The sequence below is a fragment of the Cherax quadricarinatus genome, chromosome 4 (assembly GCF_038502225.1).
Source record: "Cherax quadricarinatus isolate ZL_2023a chromosome 4, ASM3850222v1, whole genome shotgun sequence".
Lineage (NCBI taxonomy): Eukaryota > Metazoa > Arthropoda > Malacostraca > Decapoda > Parastacidae > Cherax > Cherax quadricarinatus.
The window spans coordinates 15,981,255-16,004,466 of record NC_091295.1 but is presented as its reverse complement, the minus strand read 5'-3'; the positions used below and the strand labels follow the sequence as shown (position 1 = coordinate 16,004,466).

The window sequence follows — 23,212 nt, the reverse complement described above, 5'->3', positions numbered from 1 at the left end:
TAGCCTACCCTCGAGGAGTGAGGGGGACAGTGCCCCTAAGATAGCCTACCCTCGAGGAGTGAGGGGGACAGGGCCCAAGGCAAAGATCGGCAGGATTTTATAAAACCACACGGGCTACCGGATGGTCAAAATGCCTTGTGTTAACTCGCCGAAGGTGAAGTTGCTGAAAAAGAAGAAGATAGGGTAGGCAGAAAGATAGCAGTGTAAGTAGTGTGTGGGCCAGTGTTGATGCTTGTGTGAGGGAAGGATGAGGGGATGGGGAAGAGAGGGGTGAACAAGCAAGCAAGTCACCGCCTTACACTCTGGAAGGGATGATGCTCGAAGTGACTGCAAGCAAGTTTCCTCTCAGCCCTGGTCGAGAATTACTCAGGATAACCCAAGAAAGAGCTCGAGGCTCAGTGCTCAGAGCAGCTCTGGTCGAGAATTACTCAGGGTAACTCAAGAGCAGGAACGAAGACATCTTCTCTCCACGGCGGCTGCTGGACGACCTCTGAATCTGTATTCCTCAGTTACTTGGTCACTCCAACTTAATGTCTACCTCCAAGAGGTCAGTTCTCGTACCAGTTTGAGATTCACTAAGGGACTATAATATGCCGTGCGCTGCCAGACGTAAACTTCCCGTCTCCATTATTTCAATACTGTAAGGAACCTATACATATAGTTTAATTTGTTTAGTGAACATTACCGAATTTATCCCTAGACTAATAAATTATATATTTTATGCTCTAAACCTGTTTGGGTTATACTGCGCTGCACTACTAAATACTGTATATTTTCTAGAGGCTTAGACATCCAACAGACTTGTGGTAGACAGGACTGAGTGAAGGCAAGTGATGTTTATGATTTGACGTGCTGTTGGAGTGTGAGAGATAACCTTTATGAAAGGATTTAGGGAAACCGGAGGATTGCACAAGCCCTGTACCACAAGGTATGGTGATAACATTGTAGAAAGAAACAAGTAAAATTCTGACATTCAACTGAGGATTACGTTTCGACAGGAATGACTCCTTCAGGCCTATTGCAGAGACAACCAAGTTAGCATAATAGTGGTAAGGGTCACCTGGAGTTTACCTGGAGAGAGTTCCGGGGGTCAACGCCCCCGCGGCCCGGTCTGAGACCAGGCCTCCTGGTGGATCAGAGCCTGATCAACCAGGCTGTTGCTGCTGGCTGCACGCAAACCAACGTACGAGCCACAGCCCGGCTGATCCGGAACTGACTTTAGGTGCTTGTCCAGTGCCAGCTTGAAGACTGCCAGGGGTCTGTTGGTAATCCCCCTTATGTGTGCTGGGAGGCAGTTGAACAGTCTCGGGCCCCTGACACTTATTGTATGGTCTCTTAACGTGCTAGTGACACCCCTGCTTTTCATTGGGGGGATGGTGCATCGTCTGCCAAGTCTTTTGCTTTCGTAGTGAGTGATTTTCGTGTGCAAGTTCGGTACTAGTCCCTCTAGGATTTTCCAGGTGTATATAATCATGTATCTTTCCCTCCTGCGTTCCAGGGAATACAGGTTTAGGAACCTCAAGCGCTCCCAATAATTGAGGTGTCAGGTGACATGGTGACATGGTGCCAGGTGACATGGAGAAGATTGTCAGCTGCAAAGTAGTGGGCATGACATGATGAGTAGTCTATCCTGTGACGGTTCTCATACGTTGGTGTTACATTATGGTTGTATCCATATCAAGGCAGGTGAAATTGCCGACCTAGAAAATGTACAGAGAACTTTCACGGCGCGCATAACGGAGATAAAACACCTCAATTACTGGGAGCGCTTGAGGTTTCTAAACCTGTATTCCCTGGAACGCAGGAGGGAGAGATACATGATTATATACACCTGGAAAATCCTAGAGGGACTAGTACCGAACTTGCACACGAAAATCACCCACTACGAAAGCAAAAGACTTGGCAGACGATGCACCATCCCCCCAATGAAAAGCAGGGGTGTCACTAGCACGTTAAGAGACCATACAATAAGTGTCAGGGGCCCGAGACTGTTCAACTGCCTCCCAGCACACATAAGGGGGATTACCAACAGACCCCTGGCAGTCTTCAAGCTGGCACTGGACAAGCACCTAAAGTCAGTTCCTGATCAGCCGGGCTGTGGCTCGTACGCTGGTTTGCGTGCAGCCAGCAGCAACAGCCTGGTTGATCAGGCGCTGATCCACCAGGAGGCCTGGTCACAGACCAGGCCGCGGGGGCGTTGACCCCCGAAACTCTCTCCAGGTAATCTCCAGGTAATCCAGGTATCCAGGTTGGACAATGCTAAACTTAACTGCCAAATACTTAGAAATACCGAAGCTGCCCGACTTCCGTCGGATGGTGTTTGAGATTGCTATGAGGGACACCTCTAAGCATTTCCGTCGGTGCAGGTCACTTTCTTTGGCAACTAGCTTCGTATCATCAAACCTCAAATGGTGTCGCTTCCTATTTCTGTGTTGAACGCAGTTGTTTAGATTGTCACTGCTACAAGTGCATTATGTTTGCGAATGCTCTGTTCGAAGAACCGTGCCGTTTCACCTCTGTACTTCTTGTCACAAACCCCACATGAGACTCTTGCACTAGTGACTAGCGCTGTTATGTGCTTCTTACGCGCTATATCGTTAATAGAAGTAACAAAGTTTTAAGCTATCTTCAGTTTGGTTACTGGCAAATTAGTTGGAAGCTACGCTACTTATATTGTATATGGTAGGTCCGGTTTTAGACTTTTTGTTTCTGCCAATGATGTGTGTTGCCCGTTTCTTACAAGTGGAGACAAAGGGGTGAAATTCAGAAGGCTAAAAGTCTGTGTGAAGGATAGCACATTCATCTTTAAGGTATCGAGGATTAGAACTCGTAAAAGCCCTGAGGAAAAGCCTATAACTACGCCTCTTTGTTCTATTGTCATGGTGGTAGTAAAAGTAAAACAAGCTACTGTATTTTTATATGTTGGTTTTTTGTACGCTTTCAACAAAAGGAAAACATCAAGAAAAGATAAGTTTATCTTTTTTTCTCTTGAACAGTAATCCTGATAGTATGTTCTAGGTTAACTGTGTGAAAAATTTCCAGTACTTCAAGGCTCCTAAGCATTAGTTCATTGTCTATAGCGTGCAGGGAGAGGTCCGGGTCATACACAATCTTCTAGTGTAAGAGGTCAATGGCTAGGTCTATTAGCACATTAGTGAATAGGGCAGTGACGCCAAAACTTGGGAGCTTCTTATCACTTATGTCGAGGTCCGTCCAGCGACTGAGAACACCTACATAAGGGGGATTACCAAGAGACCCCTGGCTGTCTTCAAGAAGGCACTGGACAGGCACCTAAAGTCAGTACCTGACCAACCGGGCTGTGGTTCGTACGTCAGTTTGCATGCGGCAGCAGTAACAGCTTGGATGATCAGACCCTGATCCACCATGAGGCCTGGTCTCAGACCGTGCCGCGGGGGCGTTGACCCCCGAAACCCTCTCCAGGTAAACCTGAGTACTGCAGGTGTGACTGACTTACAGTGCTCAAGAACTTTGAAAGGTGTGTGTCCAAGGTCCCAGCTAACTTAATTTAAGTAGAACGCTTCTAATCCCTAATGTGATGGGACGGAACCTAGACCAAACACTTACTAACAACACAGTACTCTTGAAACACCTACAGTGCAATATTGGGTGACGTGGTATATTCATTGATGCCATTATTATTATTATTATTATTATTATTATTATTATTTCCTTGGATCAAGAATCCTTCACCAGCATCAAGGCATCTCCATCCTTTCCCTCTCCTCTGTGAAGGGTTATACATTAATGTAATGTAATGGGTTAAAATATTAATGGTTCAATGTATTAAAATTTGGCAGATACTGACAAACATTGACCATACTAGACCTGACCCCCACCTCGTTCATTTGACATCAGCCTGAAATGCTGTGCATCCAACTGTTATTCTGATTTTATACTTTGTAAATTCAATAATTGGATATAATCTAAATCAGCATTTTACATCGAGTATTTTTTTCCATGATCTAGATGTTAAAGCCACCAGTGGGCGAAATGTCTCTTAACTGAATGTCGCAATTATTACATGTTTTTATTTCTACAGTTTATGGGCATTGATATATTCAGTTCTTGAACCCTTAACATAGCAAAATTATAAATAACTTACCCAAGTAAATTAGACACATGTGCAACTCTTGGGTATCTTTATTGAGGAAACGTTTCGCCACACAGTGGCTTCATCAGTCCATACAAAGGAGAATCTTGAAGAACAGGAGGAGAATGAGGTAATCAGTCCCTCAACCTTGAGTCGATGTGGTCAGTCCATCAATCTTGATGGACTGACCACATCGACTCAAGGTTGAGGGACTGATTACCTCATTCTCCTCCTGTTCTTCAAGATTCTCCTTTGTATGGACTGATGAAGCCACTGTGTGGCGAAACGTTTCCTCAATAAAGATACCCAAGAGTTGTACATGTGTCTAATTTATCAACATGTCGGTTCTCTGAACCATTCATCTACAAACTTACCCAAGCTGCCAAGTAACGTCACTTGAAGGAATATTTCTGTGCGCTGTACATTTACACACACACTGACAAGTATAAATAATTTGTTAAGGAATCTATCCCGCTTTCACTATGTTCTTTTTATTTTATATATTCTAAATAAAGTTAAGATACATAAACTTACAAAAAGCGTATATTTATTAAAAACGTGCATATTAAAAAAATGACCGTGACGGCTGGCAACGAGGTTAGCGAAAAGCAGAAGTTTAAATTTGCACGGAGTGTTCGAGAGGGACTGAATGGGCTAACTAGGTCCCAACTCTTATAAGCTGGTAAATTTATAGCAGTAATTCTATTCGGTGCATTTCCTAGGTATGACACTGAGCTTGACTATCATCATTACTGATTCTATGTCATCAATGAATGCTCTTAACTCGTATAATGACTAACAACATGCTCATTGAAGCCAGGTATAGATACTCATAAATCCGGGACAAAGGAATTAATGTACAATTGCTATGGATCCCATCACACATTGGATTACTCCTTCCTGATAAAGTTGATATGTTAGCCAAGAAGAGTACCCAGAAGGAGAATGTAGAATATAACTTTGGTATATCTGTGTCTAGTATTAAGGATAATATTAGGAGAGAAGTAAATAATGAAAATGATTGTTATAGGAATGCAGTTAGAAGCCTGAGTAGATCTATAACCCACTACGATAACATGAACATAGATAAGTATATTTATGGAGCAACTTGCAATGTGAACACTGATGTTGTAATGGCCAGGCTTAGGCTTGGTTACAAGTACTGACTGATGTTGTAGTGGCCAGGCTTAGGCTTGATTACAAGTACTGACTGATGTTGTAGTGGCCAGGCTTAGGCTTGGTTACAAGTACTGACTGATGTTGTAGTGGCCAGGCTTAGGCTTGGTTACAAGTACTGACTGATGTTGTAGTGGCCAGGCTTAGGCTTGGTTACAAGTACTGACTGATGTTGTAGTGGCCAGGCTTAGGCTTGGTTACAAGTACTTCTGGCAGTTTGGGAGACACACTAAATGTAAATTATGTGATCAGGCATATGGTCACTGTCTTGAACACTATGCTTAATTGTCCACTTACTGAGGAATACAGAGACTAATAACCTATGTGACATGTCAAGACATCTTATTAATGAAAATAAGATACCAGATATACTAAGCAAATTTCCTAAATTTGCTTGTAACAGATAAGTGAACTATAGATATGTAGATATAAACTATATGTTCTCCGCTGGATTAAAGGCTACCTGCCAACAACTGTGTTTTTTCCAGGGGCAGAGAAGTATAACTAAAGACTTTGAATTAGGAACCCCACAGGGAGGTGTGCTCAGTCCCAACCTATTCAATATTCTAATTAATGTCTTACTCAATGCTCGGAACGCTATCCGTAGGTTTGCCAGGCGCCCGTATGCTGCAGCAGTTATCTGATTGATGTGCGCCTCAGGAGATATGCTCGGTGTTATACTCACCCCCAGATCTTTTTCCTTGAGTGAGGTTTGCAGTCTTTGGCCATCTAAACTATATTGTGTCTGCGGTCTTCTTTGCCCTTCCCCAATCTTCATGACTTTGCATTTGGCAGGGTTAAATTCAAGGAGCCAGTTGCTGGACCAGGCTTGTAGCCTGTCCAGGTCTCTTTGTAGTCCTGCCTGATCCTCATCCGATTTGATTCTTCTCATTAACTTCACATCGTCTGCAAACAAGGACACTTCTGAGTCTATCCCCTCCGTTATGTCGTTCACATATACCAAGAACAGCACAGGTCCTAGGACTGACCCCTGTGGAACCCCGCTTGTCACAGGCGCCCACTTTGACACCTCGTCACGTACCATGACTCGTTGCCTCCCTGTCAGGTATTCTCTGATCCATTGCAGTGCCTTTCCTGTTATGTGTGCCTGATCCTCTAGCTTTTGCAGTAACCTCTTGTGAGGAACTGTGTCGAAGGCCTTCTTGCAGTCCAAAAAAATGCAGTCGATCCACCCCCCTCTCTCTTGTCTTACTTCTGTCACCTTGTCATAAAACTCTAGTAGGTTTGTGACACAGGATTTTCCTTTCCTGAAACCGTGCTGGTTGTCAATTATACACTTGTTTCTTTCCAGGTGCTCCACCACTCTCCTCCTGATGATCTTCTCCATGACCTTGCATACTATACACGTTAGTGATACAGGTCTGTAGTTTAGTGCCTCATGTCTGTCTCCCTTTTTAAAAATTGGGACTACATTTACCATCTTCCATACCTCAGGGAGTTGCCCAGTTTCAATTGATGTGTTGAAGATCTTTGTTAATGGCACACACAGTATCTCTCCTCCCTCTTTAAGGACCCATGGAGAGATGTCTGGTCCCACCGCCTTTGAGGTGTCAAGTTCGCATAGCAGCTTCTTCACCTCCTCCTTGGTTATATGCACCTCATCCAGCACTTGCTGGTGTACCCCCCCTGTTCTGATTTCCTGGAGTCCTACTGGTTTCCACTGTAAATACTTCTTTAAATCTCGTGTTGAGCTCCAGACATACCTCTCGGTCGTTTCTTGTGAACTCCCCATCACCCTTCCTCAGTCTGATTACCTGGTCCTTGACTGTTGTTTTCCTCCTGATGTGGCTGTACAACAGCTTCGGGTCAAACTTGACTTTCGATGCTATGTCATTTTCATATTGTCGCTGAGCCTCCCTTCTTATCTGTGCATATTCGTTTCTGGCTCTTCGGCTAATCTCTTTATTTTCCTGAGTTCTCTGTCTTCTGTGTGTGTGTGTGTGTGTGTGTGTGTGTGTGTGTGTGTGTGTGTGTGTGTGTGCTCAACAATCAATATTTGCACCAATAACTCATTACAGTTGTGACCGGGTGTGGACGTGTGAATTGTTCACTACTCTATAATTTGTTCATGATTGTAGCCATGTATAAACGTAAGTAAGCAAATTTACTTACAGGATTCTTTACCTTTGTGACTTGTGAGTTCATTATCTTTGTACCTAGTTCAGCTATCAAAACTTTGGGGGCCCAGTCCCTGGACCCATTACGTACCTCTGTAATCTGTAAATACCTTTGTAACTTGTCATGATTGTTACCAGACCTACCTGGAGTTCATTACCTTTGTAACTTGAGTTCATTACCTTTGTAACTTGTGAGTTCATTACCTTTGTAACTTGCTCAGCTATCAAAACTTTGGGGCCCAGTCCCTGGACCCACTATGTACCTTCACTACTGCCCAAAGGATGGGTATGGGGTGCATAATAAACATATTAAACTAAAACTGTGTATATTGAGTTTTTACAAAGATTAACCCTGACACGGGGTATGTCAGAGATTCTTGTGTCTTGTATTATGTCTATGGGTTCTTTTGCAGCTATTAAAGTCGGGATTAATTTTATATTTTATTGTTCTGTATAAGTAGGATGCACAGTAGTAGGAGTGCATGTTTTGTAGGTCTTTGAAAAGTGGAGCAGTGTGTTGCCTAGCAGTGGCTGCCTGATCATTAGCACTGCGGGCTCTTGTTAAGTTATTATTGGTTTGAGGTGAATTGTTGATGTGGATCCCCCAGGCACAAATAGCATAGGTGAGGCAGTGTTGCAACCCCTGAATGGGTTGCAATGATTATTATGTATATATATAATTATTATCTTTTCATATAATTTTATATTGCTTGTATTTGCGATAATAGCTAAATCGTAAATGTATTGCTTTATATTGTTATTTGACTTGTTAGGTAGGATGTAACATAATATGTGCTCAGTTCAAGTCTTGATTGTCAAACTACTGTAATTATCGCTCCTTGCTCGTTATATTGCCGGCTTCTTGCTTGGCGACTGCTGTCCATGGAGCTATCACGTGATCGAGGGGGGAGGTGTCCTCACCTCGCCTGAAGTATTCAGTCTGCTCTAGACTCTCTTGGAGGTTGGACAGATTGTCTGTCTCATTATTCTTGTTTGTTCTGTAGAACTCTGTTCACAGAACATTGTATAGACTTAAGTTATTTTCGACGTTGTACTGAGGTTGTGTGTCTCATAGACACTCGAAACATCTCAGGTCCTGAGCTTTAGCTTCTCACCTAACTTGTACTGGTATCTGTGTATTATCACAGTCGGGGATTTTCTTATGCGAACTTACATTCAGTAGTATGGGAGTTTTGTGACTTTTGTGGAGGATCTGCAGATGGTCCCTACTTAGTGTCTTTATATTATCTCCTTGTTCCGGATTCTGTGTCGCAGTTGCTTGTTATATTGCTATTGGGCTTAGCATTCTTTTTATTGTTCAAGCAGACTGTTCTGGTTGCCAGTCGGTCAAGAAGTTAGTTTAAGTGAGGACTTTGTCAGTCACTTGTTTAAGTCTAGTCGAGTCGTGAGACAGAGAACTACTTAGAGCACTTACACACATACACAAACTTACTTGTACATATTTGTAATATCTTATTAAATGTTAATGTACCAGACGGTACTTAAGAATTATAAATGTGATATGTGCTTTCAGCACAATAATACTGTAAACGAGAGATGTGATATTATTTTGATTACTGTGATTAATTTAATTTAATTTAATTTGATAATATACCTCTAGACAACTTAATGATTAATAAATTTATTAAATTTTAATTTCTCTAGTTAGTAGCCTACCAGTTGTAATCTTGAAGCACTACTGAATCATACTGAATTCTAATGGATAATTGGACAAGGATACTGACTACTTGTTACGAAAACCCAGTAACAGGCTGGATGCTAGAAGGGCAGTCCTTTCTAGTATTCACTGGAGATCTCTAAGCTTTTAGAATCGAGTTTTTTGTAACAGGCAGGGATAGATCAGTGAACAGTATAATGCAAGTAGGGCTGTTCGTGGTACATAATAACGTATCTTGGAGAGGATGCCAATGTGTTGGATGTAGGTGTTAAACTTCAAGTTGCTGTCAAGGTGCAGACCCAGAAATTTTTCCTCATTATCCTTAGCAATAAGAGTATTGTTAATCATAACGTTTAATTGGACATTACTTGCTCTGCTCCCAAACATAATGTAGAATGTTTTGTCAATGTTAAGTGTGAGTTTGTTGGCAGTCATCCAGGTTGATGTTTTTGAGCTCTTCATTATTAATGATGTTGAATGATGCTAAATTTGGGCGGGAGATGACATAAGATGAAAAAAAAAGAATGGGTCTAAGTTGCTTAGATACATCTGGAAGATCACTGATGCAAAAGAAGAAAAGCAGGAGGCCAAGAACGCCAATGTCCTGAAGAGGTTGTGTCCCTAATAAAGACGTATTGCTGTCTGTTAGTAAGGTAAGACTTTATATTCAAGTGCATGACCTCTGATACCATAATGATCAAGTTTGTGATATAGTAGTGTTCAGTGGTCAGTCGTCACGTGAGGTCACAGACCCTGAGCTGCTTTGGGGATTAGCGTGGACGGTTACAAAGCATGGCTTGCTTCTGCAGTGTTTTAAAAATTGAGGTTGGAGAGTTGAAGGAGGAGGTCTTGCTTCTCCAGGAGGAGATTAGGAGACTGAAGGTTCACCTCAGTGGGTCTGGGAGAGAGTGTGAGGTGGCTGGAGTTGTGGGGAATGAGGCTTCTAGCAGTGAGGTGCAGTCTGTCTCTCGCTGTGAGGAGGCTGTAGGTGGGGAGGTAGCAACGGCTACCAGCAGTGAGGTGCAGTCCAGCACCTGCTACAAGTGGCGAGTGGTAACCAGTAATGGGAGGAGAATCAGAATAAGGAAAGTTAAGAGTGAAGATCTGAAGGTAAGAAATCGCTTCTCTGTTCTTCAGGATGAATGTACTTTAGTGGCCAGTGAAGGTAAGGGTACTACTGCCCCTGCTAACAGAGGTAAGAGCATTCTTGAGGTTGGTGACTCTCAGGTAAGATATATTGACCGTGCTTTTTGTAATAGGAATAAGAAGATGAGAGATAGAGTGTGCTTCCCTGGAGCTGGTGTTGGGGACATAGTCAACAGGCTGGATAATATCATGTCAGGTAATGGGAACGAGCCCATTATTTGTCTCAGTGCTGGTGGAAATGATGTTGGGAAGGGTAGGAGAGAAGAGCTGCTAGGTAAGTACAGGTCAGCTATAGATTTCATTAAGTCTGAGGGAGGGGTCCCAATCATATGTAGCATCTTGCCTAGAAGGGGAGTAGGAAATGAATGGTTGTCTAGGGCAATTGGTGTAAATTGCTGGCTAGACAGATACTGCAAGGAACTTGCAATCCCATTCATTGACAACTGGAACAACTTTTATGGCAAACATGATATGTATGCAAGGGATGGGGTACATCTCTCTGGGGCTGGGGTGGTAGCACTTGCAAACTCAATTGAGGAGGCCATTGATGAAATGCCTATGATTTTAAACTGATAGAAGATAGAGGTATGGGTGTGTGTGGGAAACAAGCAGGTTGCAACACTAGGGTTGGAATCAGTAAATGTATAAAAGGCATTCAGCATGAAGTTATAAAGACAATAGATCAGGTCAGCAAACAAAGGGGGACAGCAGAGGACAGCAAGGGACTAGCTCCCTTAAGGTTTACTATACTAATAGCAGGAGTGTAAGAAATAAGATAGATGAGCTAAGATTAATTGCAAGTGCAGGAAACATAGATATTATTGCTATAACAGAGACCTGGCTCAATCTGAAAGATAGAGAGATGCCCTCTGAATGTCACATACAAGGCTATAAATTATTCCACACTGACAGGGTCAACAGGAAGGGTGGTGGAGTAGCGATGTATGTCAGAGACAATTTAAATTGTTGTGTTAGACAAGATATAAAAGTAGAAGCGTCAGCCACTGAATCTGTTTGGTTACAGCTTCTCGAGGGCCGAGAAAAACTAATTTTGGGTGTGATTTACAGGGCCCCAAATCTTTAAAGGGAGTGCAGTAAACTTCTATGGGACGAAATTCGTAAGGCATCTACATACGAAAATGTTGTGGTAATGGGAGATTTCAACTATAGACAGATTGACTGGAGCAATTTGACAGGAAATTTAGAGTCAGGTGACTTTCTTGATACGATCCAGGATTGTTTTTTTAAAACAGTTTGTGACAGAGCCAACTAGAGGAAATAACCAACTTGACTTCGTTCTTGCCAGTAGGGAAACACTAATTAATAATCTTGAGGTTAATGATGAGCTTGGGGAAAGTGATCACAAATCACTCAGTTTTAATATATCATGGAATTCCCCTAATAATGGCAATCAAGTCTCCGTCCCTGACTTTCGCTTGGCTGATTTCATAGGACTGAAAAATTACTTAGGTGGGCTGAACTGGAATGACCTGACTAAGGGTCAGGTAAGTGGTGATGGTTGCCGATATGATGCTTTCCAGGGCATAGTTCTAGCTGCTCAGTTAAATTATGTTCCAAATAGGGAAATCAGATCAAACAAAAATGATCCTAAATGGATGAACAATAGATTAAAATATCTGATTGGTCAAAAGAGAGGCATATATAGGCAAATCAAAAGAGGAGAGGGGCAATTAAGAAATCGATATATTCAGTTAAAGAGAGAAATAAAAAAGGGAATTAGAAAAGCAAAAAGAGATTATGAGGTTAAAGTTGCAAGAGAATCGAAGACTAACCCAAAAGGATTCTTTCAGGTATACAGAAGTAAGATCAGGGACAAGATAGGCCCACTCAAAAGTTCCTCGGGTCAGCTCACTGACAGTGATAAGGAAATGTGTAGAATTTTTAACACATACTTCCTCTCAGTTTTTACAAAGGAGGATACCAGCGATATTCCAGTAATGATAAATTATGTAGAACAGGACGATAATAAACTGTGCACGATTAAGGTCACAAGTGACATGGTCCTTAGGCAAATAGATAAATTAAAACCTAACAAATCCCCAGGCCCTGATGAACTGTATGCAAGGGTTCTAAAGGAATGTAAAGAGGAGCTTAGCACACCTTTGGCTAATCTTTTCAACATATCACTACAAACTGGCATGGTGCCAGATAAGTGGAAAATGGCAAATGTGATACCTATTTTCAAAGCAGGTGACAGGTCCTTAGCTTCGAACTATAGACCAATAAGCCTAACCTCCATAGTGGGAAAATTTATGGAATCAATAATTGCCGAGGCAGTTCGTAGCCACCTTGAAAAGCATAAATTAATCAACGAATCTCAGCATGGTTTTACAAAGGGGCGTTCCTGCCTTACGAATTTATTAACTTTTTTCACTAAGGTATTTGAGGAGGTAGATCATGGTAATGAATATGATATTGTGTATATGGACTTCAGTAAGGCTTTTGACAGGGTCCCACATCAGAGACTATTGACGAAAATTAAGGCACATGGAATAGGAGGAGAAATTTTTTCCTGGATAGAGGCATGGTTGACAAATAGGCAGCAGAGAGTTTGCATAAATGGGGAGAAATCAGAGTGGGGAAGCGTCACGAGCGGTGTTCCACAGGGGTCAGTGTTGGTCCCCCTGCTGTTCACAATCTACATAAACGACATAGATGAGGGCATAAAGAGCGACATCGGCAAGTTTGCCGATGACACCAAAATAGGCCGTCCAATTCATTCTGACGAGGACATTAGAGCACTCCAGGAAGATTTGAATAGACTGATGCAGTGGTCGGAGAAGTGGCAGATGCAGTTTAATATAGACAAATGCAAAGTTCTAAATGTTGGACAGGACAATAACCATGCCACATATAAACTAAATAATGTAGATCTTAATATTACGGATTGCGAAAAAGATTTAGGAGTTCTGGTTAGCAGTAATCTGAAACCAAGACAACAGTGCATAAGTGTTCGCAATAAAGCTAATAGAATCCTTGGCTTCATATCAAGAAGCATAAATAATAGGAGTCCTCAGGTTGTTCTTCAACTCTATACATCCTTGGTTAGGCCTCATTTAGATTATGCTGCACAGTTTTGGTCACCGTATTACAGAATGGATATAAATTCTCTGGAAAATGTACAAAGGAGGATGAGAAAGTTGATCCCATGTATCAGAAACTTTCCTTATGAGGATAGACTAAGGGCCCTGAATCTGCACTCTCTAGAAAGACGTAGAATTAGGGGGGATATGATTGAGGTGTATAAATGGAAGACAGGAATAAATAAAGGGATGTAAATAGTGTGCTGAAAATATCTAGCCTAGACAGGACTCGCAGCAATGGTTTTAAGTTGGAAAAATTCAGATTCAGGAAGGATATAGGAAAGTACTGGTTTGGTAATAGAGTTGTGGATGAGTGGAACAAACTCCCGAGTACAGTTATAGAGGCCAGAACGCTGTGTAGCTTTAAAAATAGGTTGGATAAATACATGAGTGGATGTGGGTGGGTGTGAGTTGGACCTAATAGCTTGTGCTACCAGGTCGGTTGCCGTGTTCCTCCCTTAAGTCAATGTGACCTGACCTGACTAGGTTACCTGGAGGTTATTCCGGGGATCAACGCCCCCGCGGCCCGGTCCATGACCAGGCCTCCCGATGGATCAGGGCCTGATCAACTAGGCTGTTACTGCTGGCCACACGCAGTCCAACGTACGAGCCACAGCCCGGCTGATCCGGCACTGACTTTAGGTATCTGTCCAGCTCTCTCTTGAAGGCAGCCAGGGGTTTATTGGCAATTCCCCTAATGCTTGATGGGAGGCTGTTGAACAGTTTTGGGCCCCGGACACTTATGGTGTTTTCTCTTAGTGTACCAATGGCGCCCCTACTTTTTATTGGGGGCATTTTGCATCGCCTGCCCAGTCTTTTACTTTCGTAGGGAGTGATTTCTGTGTGCAGATTTGGGACCATTCCTTCCAAGATTTTCCAAGTGTAGATTATGATATATCTCTCCCTCCTGCGTTCCAACGAGTACAAGTCAAGTGCTTCCAAGCGTTCCCAGTAGTTAAGGTGCTTGACAGAACTTATACGTGCAGTAAAGGATCTCTGTACACTCTCTAGATCTGCGATTTCACCTGCTTTGAATGGAGATGTTAATGTACAGCAGTATTCCAGCCTAGAGAGAACAAGTGATTTGAAAAGGATCATCATGGGCTTGGCATCTCTCGTTTTGAAAGTTCTCATTATCCATCCTATCATTTTCTTTGCACGTGCGATCGTGGCACTGTTGTGATCCTTGAAAGTGAGATCCTCAGACATTACTACTCCCAGGTCCCTTACATTATTTTTCCGCTCTATTGTATGGCCGGAGTCAGTAGTATACTCTGTTCTAGTTATTATCTCCTCCAGTTTTCCATAACGGAGTAGTTGGAATTTGTCCTCATTGAACATCATATTGTTTACCGTTGCCCACTGGAAAACTTTGTTTATATCTTCTTGGAGGTTAACCGCGTCCTCAGCAGATGACAGCCTCATGCAGATCCTAGTATCATCCGCAAAGGATGATACGGTGCTGTGGTGTATATCTCTGTTTATGTCTGATATGAGGATAAGGAATAAGATGGGGGCGAGTACTGTGCCTTGTGGAACAGAGCTCTTCACTATGGCAGCCTCCGATTTAACTCTGTTGACCACTACTCTTTGTGTTCGATTTGTTAGGAAGTTGAAGATCCATCTCCCCACTTTCCCAGTTATTCCTTTAGCACGTATTTTATGGGCTATTACGCCATGATCGCATTTGTCAAATGCTTTTGCAAAGTCTGTGTATATTACATCTGCATTCTGATTTTCTTCCAGTGCATCCAAGGCCATGTCATAGTGATCCAGTAGTTGTGAGAGGCAGGAGCGACCTGCCCTGAACCCATGTTGCCCTGGATTGTGCAGATTTTGGGAATCCAGGTGATTTGCAATCCTGCTTCTTAGCACTCTTTCAAAGATTTTTATGATGTGGGACGTCAGAGCTATTGGTCTATAGTTCTTAGCTAATGCTTTGCTGCCACCTTTATGGAGTGGGGCTATATCCGTTGTTTTAAGTGACTGTGGAATTTCACCCATGTCCAAGCTCCTCCTCCATAGTGTACTTAGGGCACGCAAGAGGGGTTTCTTGCAGTTCTTAATGAAAACAGAGTTCCACGAGTCTGGCCCCGGGGCTGAGTGCATAGGCATGTTGTCAATGGCTTTTTCGAAATCTATCGGAGTTAGGGTAATGTCGGAAATCTGGCATACATTTATGGAGTTTTGAGGCTCATTCATGAAGAAATCATTTGGGTCGTCGATCCTCAGACCGATTAGTGGTTCACTAAACACAGAGTCGTACTGGGATTTCAATATTTCACTCATTTCCTTGTTGTCATCTGTGTAAGTCCCATCCTGTCTGAGTAAGGGCCCGATACTAGATGTGGTATTTGCCTTGTTTTTGGCATATGAAAAGAAATATTTTGAATTTCTTTCGATTTCACTAATAGCTTTAAGCTCCTCCTGCCTCTCCTGGTTCCTGTAAGAGTCATTTAGCTTAAGTTCGATAGTTTCCACTTCCCTGGTCAGCGCCTCCTTTCGTGTATCAGATATTCTAGCCCTCCTGAGGAGCTCAGTGACTCTTCGTCGTCTTCTGTAGAGGGAGCGTCTTTTTCTCTCCAGTTTACTTCTGCTCTTCTTCTTTCTTAGGGGAATATGCCTAGAACATGCTTCGGCTACCAGGAAGTTGATCCTTTCAAGGCACTGGTTTGGATCCATGTCATTTAAGACATCTTCCCAACATGTTTCGTTTAGGACATGGTTTACCTGGTCCCAGTTGATGTTCTTGTTGTTGAAATTGTATTTTGTGAAGACACCTTCACAGGTACATGCATTCTGCTGTTCAGGACCCCTATGCATGTACGTCTGGACTTCGATTAGATTGTGATCGGAATTAGTTGTTTTTGATATTCTTATGTCTCTTATCAGGTCCTCATTATTTGTGAAGATAAGGTCAAGTGTGTTTTCTAGTCTTGTTGGCTCCACTATCTGCTGGCTTAAGGTGTGTTTTTCGCAGAGACTTAGTAGCTCATGTGTGTGTGACCTTTCATCTGCGCTACCTCCGGGGATTGTTTCAGCTATAACATTATTTGCTACATTCTTCCATTTTGTATGCCTTAGGTTGAAATCACCAAGCAGTAAGATGTTTGGGGATGGAGCTGGAAGGTTTTCCAAACAGTAATCGATTTTCAGTAGCTGTTCCTTGAACTGTTGTGAGGTTGCATCTGGTGGCTTGTATACAACCACAATGACTAGGTTTTGGTTCTCGATCTTTATTGATAGAACTTCAACTACCTCATTTGTGGTGTTCAGCAACTCCGTGCAGATAAGGGACTCTTTGACATACAGGCCAACCCCCCCTTGTTGCCTGTTTTTTCTGTCGCATCTAAAAAGGTTGTAACCACTTATCCATATTTCACTGTCAAAGTGATCTTTTGTGTGAGTCTCTGTGAAGGCTGCAAACATTGCATTAGACTCCACTAGAAGTCCACTGATAAAAGGTATTTTGTTGTTGGTGGATGGCTTAAGGCCCTGTATATTAGCAAATATGAACGAGGTTGTATTCTGTGTTTGTTGGGGGGATTTTGTTATTGGCATCAGTAGTTGTAATTCTGGAGGGCCATGGGTGGCCACTGGCTGCGCCTCCAGTCCAACAAGGCTCCAAGGTGGTGGACTATTTAGGTTGGGTGCATTGGCTTGAGCCGGTAGGAGACTTGGACCTGCCTCGCATGGGCCAGTAGGCCTTCTGCAGTGTTCCTTCGTTCTTATGTTCTTATGGTCTACGGTATCAAAAACTGTTCTTAGGTCGATAAAGACTCCTAGTGGATATTCATTTTTTTAAGTGCTGTGTAAAGTATAGCATTTTTATAATTGCGTCGTTTTCCTTTTGTTTTGCCTAAACTGGCAGACGTTGGGAATACTTTGTGATGTTATAAAAGAGTATAATTTCTTGTATACGAGTTTCTCGAAAGATTTGGATAGCAAAGGTTAAGTTAAAGATTGGCCCATAACTGTTTACGTCTGTTGGGTCTCTTGTCTTTGTGTAATAAATGTGTCTTTCAGGTCTTTTTTAAATATCCTCTCGTTTCGGTGAATCTATTGGTATAATATGGTTGCTTGGAATTTCTATTAGTTTAGCGAGGGCTGTCATAGTTTTTACTAAATTCTTTAGTTATTAAGCCCCGCCTATATTGTTTTTATATTGATGTTTCTTATCTCTATATCTAAGGATGATACTCGTAAGCCAACGGCAACCTAGTCGTTTGGTAGTGATCTGTTTCGTTTTTACGGAACAATGATTGTTGTATAGGCTACGTATTTTTTTGTAAAAATTATTCTATCCATTCGCCAACGCCTGTAAATTCTGCAACCCAGTCAACTGAACTTAAAGCTGCGATAAATTTATTCATTGATGCCTCGTCATGGAGTCGAAACGAGATGTTACTATATTCCACTGACTGCTTAGAGATGTTTGTTAGGAGGAAAGTCGGGTAGTGGTCAGTAGTGTTGTCAGTGATTATCCCTGATTTGACGGGAGCCAATATGTTTGTACATATATGATCAATTATGGTTGCATTCTTGTAGGTTTAGTTATAGCTGCTAAGAGTATTAAACCGTTCATACTAGTAATGAAATCAGTTACTGGTTAGTCATCTGCTAAGCCAAGTTTAATGTTAAAGTCACCTGCCAATAGTAGGTAGTGTTTGTTAAGATAAGATAAGATAAGATTTCGTTCGGATTTTTAACCCCGGAGGGTTAGCCACCCAGGATAACCCAAGAAAGTCAGTGCGTCATCGAGGACTGTCTAACTTATTTCCATTGAGGTCCTTAATCTTGTCCCCCAGGATGCGACCCACACCAGTCGACTAACACCCAGGTACCTATTTGCTGCTAGGTGAACAGGACAACAGGTGTAAGGAAACGTGTCGAAATGTTTCCACCCGTCGGGAATCGAACCCGGGCCCTCCGTGTGTGAAGCGGGAGCTTTAGCCACCAGGCTGTTAGTTAGTTATTAGGGTTTTAAGGTTATCACTAAAATTTGGAATATTAGTATGAAGCATCCTGGAGATAGCACCAACTGTAATGAGTCTTGAGTTTTTTTTTTTTTTTTTTTTTTCAGGAAACTTGGAAAATGTAAAATTGCCATATTCATCTCCGAAGCATTTAGTGCTACAACATAATAGTTATTGCAGTGAAATGCAATACCTCCCCCCTGTTTGGTCTGGCTTGCAGTTGTGGATTGTCGTGTATCCTGGTAATGTGTAGATGTCTGGTGTGTCTTGCTTAATTACCCAGGTTTCAGTGAGAATAATACAAGAGGTTTTATTTATGGATTTTAAGGATGGGCGTGGGATGACTACCACCTACATGTGCATGGGGTGATTGCTAAATTAGAATGCAGCAGCAGAAAGCTACCATCACCAATGACTTAAGTGAAGGACACGAGATTGTATTTAGCATTCTCATCTGGTATATCTTGCCTTCCCTCATACTGATCTCCACTCTTACACACACTACCTGCTCAACATGGACCAGTAGACCTACTGCAGCGCTCCTCATGTTCATCCAAAAGACTAAATGTTCCTTGGCCGAACCTAGTGAGTGTTATATTAAGTCATTTGTTTTCCTCAGGTTCACTATAATAATTACTTGGATATTATTGGTCTTCTTGTGTCAAGACCGACAGGAAATAATTGTAAAAAAAAATAGAACATTGTTTTCAAAGGAATTAGACCCATATGGAACAACTGGGTATCCTCATTATCAAAAAAAAAAAAATAACAATGGTTATAAATGACCATAATTTTTAAAGGGGTGGACCGGTAAGCCAGCGGAAGGCCTCGGTCAGATGACCAAAAGCTCCAAAGGCGGGTCATCATCTGACTAAGACCCGCATCAGGAAACATTTGTCCTGTTTCCTGACGAACCTTACCCAACCCCCTCATTATCAAAACTGCAATACGTACTGAACATTGCTGCTAGGCTGAGACACTGATTATCTCAACTTTTACCTCTGCAGTCTTGTTTTTGTCCCTAAGTTATATATTGATAAAGCCAGTGTTTAGTGAACGTCTACAACATAATAAAGTTATCCAGCTGTTGTACATATGTCTAATTCATCTATTCATCAGTACTATAAAGCACTGACGTATTGAAACATTTCTCCCCTTCGGTAAGCTGTCCAGAGTTAGTTCTAAGTGAACCCAAGTTTTTTTTACATACTAGGAAGAAACCTTTGGGATTTATCTCTGATTCCTTTGCAACTTTAATTTCTTATACCCTCTTTTTTAACGTTTCTTTGACAAAAACCTTCTCAAAAGATGTGTTACTCACTGTTCATCCCTGTCGGATAAGTTTTATTCGATCTTATTTCTCGGCTGATAATGTGTCACCTTTCGCTTCGTGACTATTTCCAAGCTCGTATAGTATTAAAAAAAAAACAAGTGGTAAAACCATCACCACCACAAGTGGTGCCATCACCACCACAAGTGGTGCCATCACCACCACAAGTGGTGCCATCACCACCACAAGTGGTGCCATCACCACAAGTGGTGCCATCACCACCACAAGTGGTGCCATCACCACAAGTGGTGCCATCACCACCACAAGTGGTGCCATCACCACAAGTGACGCTATCACCACCACAAGTGGTGCCATCACCACCACAAGTGACGCTATCACCACAAGTGGCGCCATCACCACAAGTGGTGCCATCTCCACAAGTGGTGCCATCACCACAAGTGGTGCCATCACCACCACAAGTGGTGCCATCACCACCACAAGTGACGCTATCACCCCCACAAGTGGTGCCATCACCACAAGTGGTGCCATCACCACAAGTGGTGCCATCACCACCACAAGTGGTGCCATCACCACCACAAGTGGTGCCATCACCACCACAAGTGGTGCCATCACCACAAGTGGTGCCATCACCACAAGTGGTGCCATCACCACCACAAGTGGTGCCATTCCCACCACAAGTGGTGCCATCACCACCACAAGTGGTGCCATCACCACAAGTGACGCCATCACCACCACAAGTGGCGCCATCACCACCACAAGTGGCACCGTCACTACATGAATGACACCACCGCAGGAGTAACACTATCATACGTGGCACTACGACAAGAGTAACACGACAGCAGTAGCACTACCATAAGAGTGGCAGCGTCACCGTAAGAGCAGCTTCACCATAAGAGTAGCTTCACAACAAGAGTGGCATCATCACAAGGGGTACCCTCGCAAAAGTAGCACCACTATAAGTGGCACTAAGCAAGTAACAGCATCACGAGTGGCATAACCGCAAGAATGGCACCATCACAAGTGGCACTGCAAGAATGGCACTATCAGTAGCATTACTACAAAACAGCAGCATGAGTAGCACTACAGGAGTGGCACCGTCCCACGTGGCACTACTGCAAGACTGGCACTATCACAAGCTACACTACCACAAGAATGGCACTACCACAAGAATAGCACCATCACGAGTGGCACTACCACAAGAATGGCGCAACCACAAGAATGGCACAACCACAAGAATGGCACCATCAATGACACTACCACGAGAATGGCACCATCACTGTCACTACCCCAAGAATGGTACCATCAGTGGCGCTACCACAGGAATGGTACCGTTAGTGGCACTGCCACAAAAATGAAACCGTCAATGGCACTGCCACAAGAACGGCACCATTAGTGGCACTATCACAAGAATGGCACCATCAGTGACACTACCACAAGAATGGTACCATCAGTGGCACTACCACAAGAATGGTACCATCAGTGGCACTATCACAAGAATAGCACCATCAGTGGCGCCACCACAAGAATGGCACCATCAGTGGCACTACCACAAGAATGGCACTTTCAGTAGCACTGCCACAAGAATAGCACCAGTGGCACTACCACAAGAATGGCACCATCAGTGGCACTACCACAAAAATGGTACTTCTGGCACTACAAAAATGGTACTAGTGGCACTCCCACAAGAATGGCACATCAGTGGCACATGAATGGCATCATCAGTGGTATTACCACAAGAATGGCTCTATCAGTGGCACTACCACAAGAATGGCACCATCAGTGGCACTACCACAAAAATGGTAGCAGTGGCACAACCACAAGAATGGCGCCATCACGAGCAGCACAACCACAAGAATGGCACTATCACAATTACACTACCACAAGAATGGCACCATCACAAGAATGGCACCATCACAAGAATGGCACCACAAGAATGGCACTACCACAACAATGGCAGTCACAAGAATGGCATCATCGCGAGTGGTACTACCACAACAATGGCACCATCACGAGTGGCACTACCACAAGAATGGCACAACCATAAGAATGGCGCCATCACTGGCACTACCACAAAAATGGTACCATCAGTGGTACTACCACAAGAAAGGCACCATCAGTGCCGCTACCACAAAAATGGTACCAATGGCACTACCACAAGGGCACCAATGACACTACCACAAGAATGGCACCAGTGGCACTACCACAGGAATGGCAAGTGGCACCACAAGAATGGCACCAGTGGCACTACCACAAGAATGACACCAGTGGCACTACCACAAGGATGGCACCAGTGGCACTACCACAAGAATGGCACCAGTGGCACTACCACAAGAATGGCACCAGCGGCACTACCACAAGAATGGCGCCAGTGGCACTACCACAAGAATGCACCAGTGGCACTACAAGAATGGCACCAGTGGCACTACCACAAGAATGGCACCAGTGGCACTACAAGAATGGCACCAGTGGCACTACCACAATGGCACTACCACAATGGCACAAGTGGCACTACCACAAGAATGGCACCAGTGGCACTACAAGAATGGCACCAGTGGCACTACCACAATGGCACAAGTGGCACTTCCACAAGAATGGCACCAGTGGCACTGCCACAAGAATGGCACCAGTGGCACTTCCACAAGAATGGCACCATCCTTACTACACCGGGATATCAACAAACCAATCCATCTATCTACTTTAAACCTACAACATATCACTCCTGTAACACCCATGGCTGTGACCGCCCACCCACCCTGGTACATCACATCGAAGTGTCATATAAACAGGAAAAGAAAAGCTACAAGGTACCGTAAAATAAGACATATTTACCAGGGAAGTGAAGGGCCTCAGAGCGTACTTCCTCCCACTGCCACAGTCTAGCACTGACTGATGGGTTGGTGGCCCCCTCCCTCACATGAGGAAAAAGAACGTACCGCAGCTTGAGGAAATCTTATTCATTTACTACTTCCAGGGAGGTACCATGACCCTGGTGAAGTTGTCTTAATCCACTGTTTGACAAAAACTTCAAAAAATTACATAAAGGAAACAAAAAGTCTTACAGTTAGAGGACTGCTGACATAAACCTTTAATTTATAAGATGGTATTGTCCCCTCAACACAGGTGACCGAGCTACACCACGACATGACGCTACACTGGCAAGAATTTCTAGGAAGAGTTACTTACATGCTTCAAGAATATTTAATACACATATCGGCTTCATCGATTTTGCATATTAGTTCCTTGACCACGTTAATGGTGTGAGTTCAAGTTGCAGTGCTCTACACATTAACCTGATGCCTAAAGCTATCGCTTCACACGGCGAGGGTCCAGATTCGATTCTTGGCGAGGGTAGAAACATTGAAAGTGTTTCCTTACACCGGTTGTCTCTGTTCACCCATCAGTATAAAATATGTGCCTGGGTGATAGTCGATTGGTGTGGGTCGCATCCTGGGACAAAAGTGACCTAATTTGTGGGAAATGTTCAGCATAACAAGCGGCTTTCTATATAGTAGTATGTCACTGATGTCAAGTAGACCTGTATACCTTGTACATGTACTTGTAGAAATAAAGATATTATTATTATTATTATTAT

At 43.1% G+C, this 23,212-nt stretch overlaps 1 protein-coding gene across 3 annotated transcripts in view; it reads right to left on the bottom strand.

Moving 5' to 3' along the window:
• The window catches only part of LOC128684251 (alpha-(1,3)-fucosyltransferase 7), a 117,676-nt gene extending 95,050 nt beyond the window's left edge, over positions 1-22,626 (bottom strand). The window contains exon 1 of one of the 3 annotated variants that reach the window (XM_070094779.1): positions 22,450-22,626. The gene's annotated coding sequence lies outside the window, so the exon portion shown is untranslated. The remainder of the gene's footprint in view (positions 1-22,449) is intronic. The other 2 variants (XM_053770429.2, XM_070094767.1) reach the window with 2 other exon arrangements.
• Between the last annotated feature and the right edge of the window lie 586 nt (positions 22,627-23,212).